Source organism: Martes martes, assembly GCF_963455335.1.
Source record: "Martes martes genome assembly, chromosome: X".
NCBI lineage: Eukaryota > Metazoa > Chordata > Mammalia > Carnivora > Mustelidae > Martes > Martes martes.
Window position 1 is genome coordinate 74546157 of NC_137897.1, and position 9919 is coordinate 74556075.

At 35.8% G+C, this 9919-nt stretch overlaps 1 pseudogene across 1 annotated transcript; it reads left to right on the forward strand.

The window, feature by feature from the left end:
- The first annotated feature begins 4689 nt into the window (after nucleotides 1-4689).
- On the forward strand, nucleotides 4690-5336 carry LOC308337556 (nascent polypeptide-associated complex subunit alpha-like; annotated as a pseudogene). The gene has a single exon. The product of its transcript is annotated as a nascent polypeptide-associated complex subunit alpha-like (transcript).
- The last annotated feature ends 4583 nt before the right edge of the window (nucleotides 5337-9919 follow it).

The window sequence follows — 9919 nt, forward strand, 5'->3', positions numbered from 1 at the left end:
TCCATTATTAAATAGACCTTCAGACAGTTCATTCCACCAAACTTCCCAGTCTCAACTAAGTCAGGTAAGAGCAATAGCAGATTAGAGTTAGGGATAGGCATATTTCCAGTAGAGTTAAATGAAAATTTAATTTGCTTGCTAGGCATTTTTCAGGCCTTATGTCTTTTGTCCTTGCAACAACTCAAAGAGTATATTTATTTGGAATTTTTGGTTGTAAGTAACTGGAACAAACTAAATTAATAAGGAAATGGGATATTCATTATTTAGAACAAGGAATGTTTTATGACACACAAAGATGTGTATAGAAAAACCTCAGAAAATAAATGGAATGAGAAAGTTGGAAGTTATCAGGAAACAAGGTGATACTTTCCCTCCATTTCTTGTCTCTGATTTTTTTTTTTCCTGAGGACATGCTTTATCTTTCTAACTCTTAGAATTGTTCTCTTACTCAGTCTTCATTGTAGAAGATGGTAATTCACAGATCCAAAGTTCATAAACCTCACTTTCCATTTCAAGGATGGGGTGGATAAGAAGAGTGGCTGATTGATTCAATCCGGGCTGGATTTGGCCCAATCAGAAATGACTGGGGAGGATTATCTAGTACAATTATGTCCACTGGCAGTCCACATTTATGAACCAGGGTTTCCATCAAGGGATTATAAACTTAAGTATGACATTATCTTTTATTTTATAGGTGAAAGAAAAATGAATCCAAATAGGGTAAGTAACCTCAAAAGTTATAGTCAAAACAGAAATGAACTTTAAACCAGGTCCTTATGCTCAGAAAGCAATCTTTTCCACCATTCCATAACATCTTCCTAAAGCAAAAAAAAAAAAAAAACATTGTTTCACAAAATGAGAACCATATAGATTTATAGTTAGGTAAAACTAAGGGCTTGACTGGGGCAGGAATCAAAATAGAATGCATTGAGATAACATAATTCTTCAGGATCGAAACAGAATTAGTACAGCAGAATTAGTAAAGACTTATTGAAGAGAACTCAGAAACAGAGATATGGTTCTATCATATGCCAGTGCCCAAGTCAGAACCAAATATAACTACCAATAGGCTTTGTGGTTATTATGCCTGGTTCTTAAAGCAGTGGCCATGGAACCTCAATTGTCCCGGTTTATTAAGATATTAATTCAGTGAACACTGATTGAGCATCTACTCTGTAAGACAGTACTCTCTTTCTCTCTTTTAAAGATTTTATTTATTTACTTGAGGGAGAGAGAGCTCAAGCAGGGAGAGGGGCAGAGGGAGAGGGAGAAACAGACTCCCCACTAACAGGGAACCTGATGTGGGACTTGATCCCAGGACCTGGGGATCATGACCTTAGCTGAAGGCAGACACTAACCCTATTGAGTCACCCAGGCACCACTGCCAGACAGTGTTCCGAATGCTAGGAATATAGAATGGACAAGATGGACAATGTTCCTGGACTCAAGGAACTTACTTCCTAGTTAGGGGAGACAGGTAAAAAACAAACATTAATAGTGTGTCAGGGGCTGAATTGTGTTATGGAAAAAAATAAAAACTTAAGCAGGGTAAAGGGTTAGGGTCTGAATAGGGTCTACAATTTTAGTTAGGATGAAGGTGGTGGTTGGACAAGGCCTCTCTAAAGAGATGAAGTTTAAGGAGAAAGTAAACAATTTTAAACAGGAATTCATGCAGATATCTGGGGGCAGATATGCCCTGGTCTTCCATTTGAAAGTCTGTTCCATTGGTGTTCAGAAGTTTTGTAAATTGAGGAATTTCAAATCTGATGACACTTGAATCTTTCATATCTTCTTTTATTAAAATATTATTGTGCCAAATTGATTGCAAAAATGAACCAATTCTCCACTTCTCTTGGTGTCTAGGCCCTTGGCAATGTGATTTTATAACACCTCCCATCAATAATTAAGAGGCTATTTTCCAACTCCTTAAATCTGAGCTAATCTTACCACAATATTTGGCCAATAAAATGTAGTAGATGAGGGGCCTATTCTGAGTTTAGGCCTCAAGAGACTTCACGTACTTCTACTACTTTTTTTAGGATCTTTGTCTCTTACATAAGAACAAATTAAGGCTGTCCTGTTGGAGGACATGAAACTATGTGGAGCAGAGACTTTTCAGTCCAATAGACCCAGATGAGGTCTCAGTTATAAGAGAGAGCCAAAATTAGTAAAATTGTCCAGCTGACCTGAAGATCTATGAATGAGCCTTGCCAAGCTAACCAATACAAGAAGAACTTTCCAATGAACACACTGACTTAATAAGCAATATTATTAGTATAGGCTACTGAGACATATGAGCTACATAGCATTATTATGACAACAGATAACTCATGCTTGAACTATCTGCAGTTTTGATGGTGTGTGCATGTGTGTTCAAAGTGTGTGTGTCATCCAGTCAAGGGTGAAGAAGAGTTAGAGGCAATGTTGAGAAGACCAAGGGAATTTTACCATTTATGAGATATGCAAATTTGAAATAGCTCTTCTCATTACATGTGCATACATGATGATGGTGTAAAACCAGTACATGTAAATCCATAACCACAGGTTGGTGGAATATGACAGGGATTTGGGGAGCATTCTTGTGTTATCTCATTTAGACTGTACCTTTGTTAATAATAGTGCCCCCACAATCCAGATTAAAGCCCATACATTCTCGTTTTAAACTATATTGCTAGAAAACAAATCTCTTATGCTCTACAAAACACACTTGGAAGATGACAAGAGCTAGATTATGGCCTTTACTTTCACCCCGTCAATCTTCTCTATGCCTGGTGTAATCTCACTTGTACAAAGCAATTCCAATTACATTTTATAAAAATGTTAAAAATTTTCTAGGCTTGTAAACCCTTCTGTTTTCCATCTTTGTATATTTTTTTTCAGCAAGCTTCTTATATTTCTGTTTATTCAAATAATATAACATAATGCTTTGTGTATAAATGAATGCTTCTGAACTGTCAGTAAGATGTGTACTTTGAGCTGTATTTTTCAGTTGTAGGAATGGATTTATAATGATTATCATTGGGCACCTTTTCAGTGTCCAGTTTTGCTGATGAAGACTGCTTACTATAGTCATGGAAATAGAAGAGAAGCGAATCCTGTCCATATGAGTACTGTGTCCTCAGCAATCAAGTTCAGTTAAGTCCTGGCTTTATTTTCAATAGAACCTCTTAATGTAACTTCAGTGTTGTGTGTTTTTTTTTCCTAATTGTTAACACACTCTAAGTTATAGTTAGTATGTTGAGCCTCTTATTTTAAACTCCCCAAATAAAAATTACTAAAAGTGTTAGGGTCCGTATCAAAGGAACGAGATTGATGCAAAGCGAAAGTCAAGCAAAGCTTTATTTTGCACCAAGCATTGAAAATCAAACCGACTGGTAGGGGCCGCTGCTCCCCAGATGAGGCCACTCTAACGACTACCCCAACAACTACCCCAACAACTACTACTACTACTCCCCCAATGACTGCTCCTACTACTCCCCTCGCCCAACCTCACAGACTAACCTTTATAGAGGTAGTTGAGCCCGGCCCACCCACAGGTGGCCAATGAGATTGCAACACACAGGGAAAACTGCACAGTCATGTTCGGTTGGCAATATGGGTGACCAATTGAATTTCAATTCACCACAGTAAATATATGTACACCCCACTGATTGGATGTCTCCATCCAGCTTGGCCCACCCCCATATCCGGGACCTGCAAGCAAGTTCCTCTGGGAGGGGCGGGGTCAATCTAAGTTTACAACCAAACAGCTCCCTCTGGCTAACCAGGCCCCTACATTAGGATGTTTCATCAAGCACACATGAACATTTTCTTCAACAATAGTTGGTATTATCTTTACTTCTTTTCTTTGTGAATGAGCATATTTTTATAAAAAAGACAAACATAATAGTTTGCAATGTTTTTAAGGATAATATTATATAAAAGGAAACAAATTACATTGTATGTAATTAATATCATTTATATTTGCAAATTGGTCTTTGACAACGGTCTCTGATAATTTTCCACCAAATTATACATTAATATAGCAGTCTTGACATACACATTTCACTCATTACTTAAATGTCTTTATTTGCTTGTATATTGCTTTATTCCAAAACCAGGAGGTAAATTTAGATAAGTCAAAGATAAAAATGACAATATTTGAATGACACTTTTTAAAATAAATGTTTGCCTCTTAAAAAGATGTTCTCCTGAAATCTGAGAATTTTCAAAGGTGGCATTAAGAAAATACTATATACTGTCACAAATTATAACACCCATTGGGAAATGTACAAATGTTTATATAAAGAATCTGGTTAAAAACACTATGTAAATTTTTAAAGTATTTCTCTTGGCAATTTAAAAAATACATAGCCATGGTTAATTTATTCTTACTAATTTAATTATTATGCTAAAATTTGTTAGTTTACCATATAAGTGGTCATTTCCTATAATTGCAGGATGTAAATTACTCAGCTTTATAATAAACACTATGCTTTGTATCAGAAAACTGTTATCTAAAAAAAAAAAAAGAAAACTATTATCTATATATTATGAACTTTAAAACTTTTCAGCTTAAATCCCATTAAGGGATATTCTGCAGATCTTGAGTGCTCTATTTTGCACATGCTTGTTGTTTTGTCCATACATTGAATGAAAAGATGTCTTGCTCTTTCTGTCTCCATCTTGGTTCTGTGTTCCCTGCACAAAATGCCAGGTGAAGCCACAGAAACTATTCTTGCTACAAAGCAGGAGTTGCCACAGCACCAGGCTGAGACAGGATTTGGAACAGAATCCAACAGTGATGAATCTGCACCAGAACTTGAAGAACAAGATTCCACATAAGCAACCACACAACAAGCTCAGCTATCAGCAGCAGCTGAAACTGATGGAGAACCAGTCAGTAAGGCAAAACAGAGCTGGAGTGAAAAGAAAGCATGGAAGGCTCTGTATAAACTGGATCGTTAACAGGTTACAGGGGTAATAGAGTCGCTATCTGGAAATCTTAGAATATCCTCTTTGTCATCACAAAACTAGATGTCTACAATAACCCAGCTTCAGGCACTTGCATAATTTTGGGGGGAAACCAAGACTGAAGATCTATCTCAGCAAGCACAACTAGCTACTGCTGAGAAATTTAAATTTCAAGGTGAAGATATCTCAAACATTCAAGAAAACACATGACTCCAACTCTACAAGAGGAGAGTGAAGACAGAGAGGTTGATGAAACAGGTGCAGAGGTTAATTACATAGCATTAGTCGTGTCACAAGCAAATGTGTCATGAGCAAAGGCAGTCTGATTCCTGAAGAACAACAGTAATGATATTGTAAATGCTATTATGGAATTAATAATGTAACCATCTGAAAAGGAGGACATTTTTTGGTGTTTCAAAAGAATAACTGCATCTTGTTTTGAAATTTGTACTGTTTCTAACACTAATTAAGTTATGGATTCTTACTGAATGAAAAAAAAAAAAAAGAAAAAAGAAAGAAATTGTATCTTAAACTTGAAAATGGCTCCTAAGTCATGGAGTTCACATCTATCAGTGATTTCTGCTACACAAATGGGCTATTAGATTCTGTATTTCCTCAATAACAATTTTCTTGTCATATCAGTAGAAATCTTCTCAGCTACAGTTGAAGTTACCAAGATAGAAATATAAGTATAAGCCTGCCTTATAATACTAAACCATTGATTGAGCATGCCTCATTCAATATTATACATGTAGTTTGAGATTTTGTCCCTGACTTCTGAAAAAATTTATACTTGAGAGTAAGAGAACTTACAGAAATTGAGTCCATATTTCTGCTTGTAAGAGGGTCTATAGCAAGTGAATGGAAGGTGTACCTTTTTTTGGATAAAGCTTTTTCTTTTAAAGATTAAATATTAAATCATTTCAAGATATCCCTGTGGTTTTAACAATTTTAGTCACCAGGGACTTGTGATGTTTCTGATAGAGGGTAAGAGTACCTAGTGTCTATTATTCATTCTGTGTATATGTAATTATTGAAATGTTGGCAGTGCTGTGGAGAAAGAACCTGGTTTTGCAGTTTACAAAATCTGGTCAGAATTTTGGACTCAAAAAAAAAAAAAAAAGAATTATGGACCCACCAGTTACAAGGCAAATTCTCTTAGTTGACTAAGAATCTTACTGAAACTCAGCTTACTATGTCTAAAGATGACTCTGTTACTAACTCATCTACCCTCTTCTTGAATTGTTAAGAGGAATGAATGGGATAATACATTTAGAATCTCACTGTAATTGGTAAAGTGATTTTGACAGCCACTCTGGAAAACAGTGTGGAGGATCCTCAAGACATTAAAAATAGAACTACCCTATGACCCAGCAATTGCCCTATTAAGATATTTACCCCCAAAGATATAAATGCAGTGAGAAGAAAGGGCACATATACCCCAATGTTCATAGCAGCAATGTTCACAATAACCAAACTGTGGAAGGAGCTGAGATGTCCTTCAACAGATTAATGGATAAAGAAGATATGGTTCATATATACAATGGAATATTACTCAGCCATCAGAAAGGATGAATACCTACCATTTGCATCAACATGGATGGAACTGGAGCAGATTATGTTAAGTGAAATAAGTCAAGCAGAGAAATACAATTATTATATGATTTCACTCATATGAGGGACATAAGGAGTGGCATAGAGGACCATACGGGAAGGGAGGGAAAAATGAATGGGAAGAAATCAAAAAGGGAGACAAACATGAGAGACTCTGTATTACAGGAAACAAACTGAGGGTTACAGAAGTGGGGACGTGGGGGGAGGGAGTAACTGGGTGATGGATATTAAGGAGGGCATGTGTAGTGATGAGCACAGGGTGTTATACACAACTAATGAATTGTTGAACACTACATCAAAGACTAATGATGTGTTACTATATGTTAGCTAACTGAACATAATAATAGAAAGAAAAGACAGTAGTTTTTTTGAGACAAGTTATATGCTCACTACATATATGATGCTAATTCTGCCTATCTCCTCACCTCTCTTCCTCTACAGGAGTTTGCATTAAAACAACACATTTCCTTTTCATAAATCTCTATATACTACAGACAGTAGTTAGGTCATAGATGGGTCTTTGTTAACAAAGAAATTTCAAGAGATATATAAATACCAGTTCTTAGTCAATAAAAAACAAAGCAGTCGACCTTTAAATAGACCAATATTTAACTAACTGTTTTCAGTCATCCTATACCATAGTAAAGTCAGGGTTTAAAAAACATAGTGTTTCACAGTTTTGATCAAAAATGATTCCATTTTCCTTTATGTATAACAGCTTCTTATATACCCAGCAGTGATTACACAGCTCTCATCATTGGTTGCTAGTATCACAATCTATATCAGCATCTTCATGGCAGCTGGATAAAAAGTTTCTATGTTTATCTTTACAAAAATATTTCAAGACACTGTCTTGTTATGCAGTCTGGAAATACATTCTGATTCAACTCTGAAAAGAAGACAGTTTAAATAGTTGACAGCAGTTATATAGTCAAGGCAGGCCATAATTTCTGTTCCAGAAACCATGTGTGCAAGCTAATTTTCCCTCTACTTGCTACAGTTTTAGGGCCAGATTTTCAAACAAGCATTTGTGTACATAAAATAGGTAATTGCACACACAAATGGGCAATTTTGTATGCAATTATCCATTTTGCATACACAGTTATAGGCTTCTGAGTGTATAACGCATATACATGAAATTTGGCAAGCATACCCATTACACCTTGCTTTAAAAGTGTGGTCCATATTGCAGGGTTATTGGAGAGAAGAAAATTGAGATTCTTCCTGTTTGATAGTGTTATTGCACTCATTACTTTTCCTTACATCATTCCTTTTAATCAAGGATATCAAAGCCCATTAAATTATTAACCCAATCACCCCAACAGCCCTATTGTCATGGATGCCAAATGTTATGACAATCTCATTTTAGAAATTAAGAAACCAAGGCACAGAAGTTAGACTTCTCTAAATATTAACAATTTTCCATTTAGGCTTCCTGACAAATAGTTCCTCAGAATCCACTCTCCATCTGCCTGCACAAATGCAAATCTAAAAGAACAGTGTTGCAAAAAGGAATTGAGCATAAACACAAAGTTTCTTTCCTCGTGGTCCAAATAAGCCAAAGTTTGTTCACTTTCCACGCTGACAAAAAGTGTGCATTGGTCCTTTTTTCAAACATAGATTGGGTAAGACAGCAAGTTTTAATAGGAGGGCTTGTTCATCTGGGAAATCCCTATGTTATTGTCAAAACAAAAGAATAAACATTCACTCACTTCATGGAAATAAATTATGTCTTTAGGTTTGCAGACTGTTTCTCAGAAAGCTGATGAAAGAGGTTTATTTGACTGATAACAGCCTGAAGTTTACAGTTACACATTTGGCTTCCTCACAAAGCTGAAAGCAGGATTCCTTGTGGCTTTGACATCAGGGAAATAAGACAGACAGTTTGAATATTAGTTGTCGTTGTTGCAGTTAACTTATGTGCCCTCTGTATTCCTGCTTGACTTGCTACCTGTCTACCATGTCACTGTGCGGTCTATGCTGACAGAATTGCAGAGGCAGAAAGCTCAATTGTTCCAAAGAAAATAATGCAATCAGTCCTTGCAAGGAAGAAAAAAAAATCAGTTGGCACCTACTGCACAGAAATAACAATTTGACAACAACTTTACCTAAAACCTAAAGTTTGCTTATATCAAGACAAATTAAAATACTTTGAGATGACCTTTAATTGAATATTATGGGTAATAGTAGTAGAAGTAGCAGTGAGAGTAGTATTAACAGCTGCAGGAATAGTGGTGTATTAGTAATATTAGTAGCAGCAACAGAAGTAGTGGTATTCATAGCAGTAAAAGTAAGAGCAATACTGCTCATAGTAAAAACAGAAATACCTAACATATTGTTATTTACCATGTACCAAGATCTATGAGATGAATGCTGTTTTTTAACCACTCCTACAGATAAAGGATATGGAACATTTAAAAAAATTCTCTGAGGCTATATAGCTTGTAAGTAGCAGAACTGGGAGTAGCCCCAGTGCATTCAGATACTAAATGCCGCAGGTATGAAATGGGTACAATTCCATTTCAGCCATTTTGTTTTTATTCTCATGTAGCTGCAGAAAATAAAGACAACTTTGGCAGTTACATATTTCTCAAAATACCATTCAAAAAGTGCAACTTTAAAAATCTTTTAAAAAACGGAGGATCCCTGGGTGGCTCAGTTGGTTAAACATCTGCCTTTGACTCAGGTCATGATCTGGGGGTCCTGGGATGTATCTCCACATCAGGCTCTCTGTTCAGTGGAGACCCTGCTTTTCCCACTCCCTCTGCCTGCCACTCCACCTGCTCGTACTCTCTTACTCTGTCAAATAAATAAAATATTTTTAAAAAGTGCAGTTTTAATAACTCATGTACTTTAAAATTAAATCTTCCTAAGTAGTAAAAAAAAAACAAAACAAAAAAACAAAAACAAAACAACAACAAAAAAAACAGACTACCTTGTGTAACAAGTCGTGAGTTAAAGAGAGTATTAAACAGAATGAAAGGTCTGAATTTGAGTCATATGTTAATTCTTGAAAAAAAAAAGTAAATTATTTGTCTTAAGTTGTGTTTGTATGTGTGTGAGAGAGAGAGATAGAGAGAGAGAGAGAAGTTGCACTAGAGAGTGTTAGCCTTCTAAATACCTGACTTTGCCAATAACATTTGTTTTTGTTTTTGTTTTTCCCTTTAATAATAACTAAAGCTGAGAAGGACATCAGGGAATAAGCTTCATGTTGCTCATTAGTGTTAAACCTAACATGATGAGCATGTTTTTTGGGATGTTTAGTAATTTGTATTTCTTTAGAACCTTTCATCTTAGGATCCTAGTGTGCTTTATAAACATTAATTCTCTTAGAATTGCTACTAGGAAGATG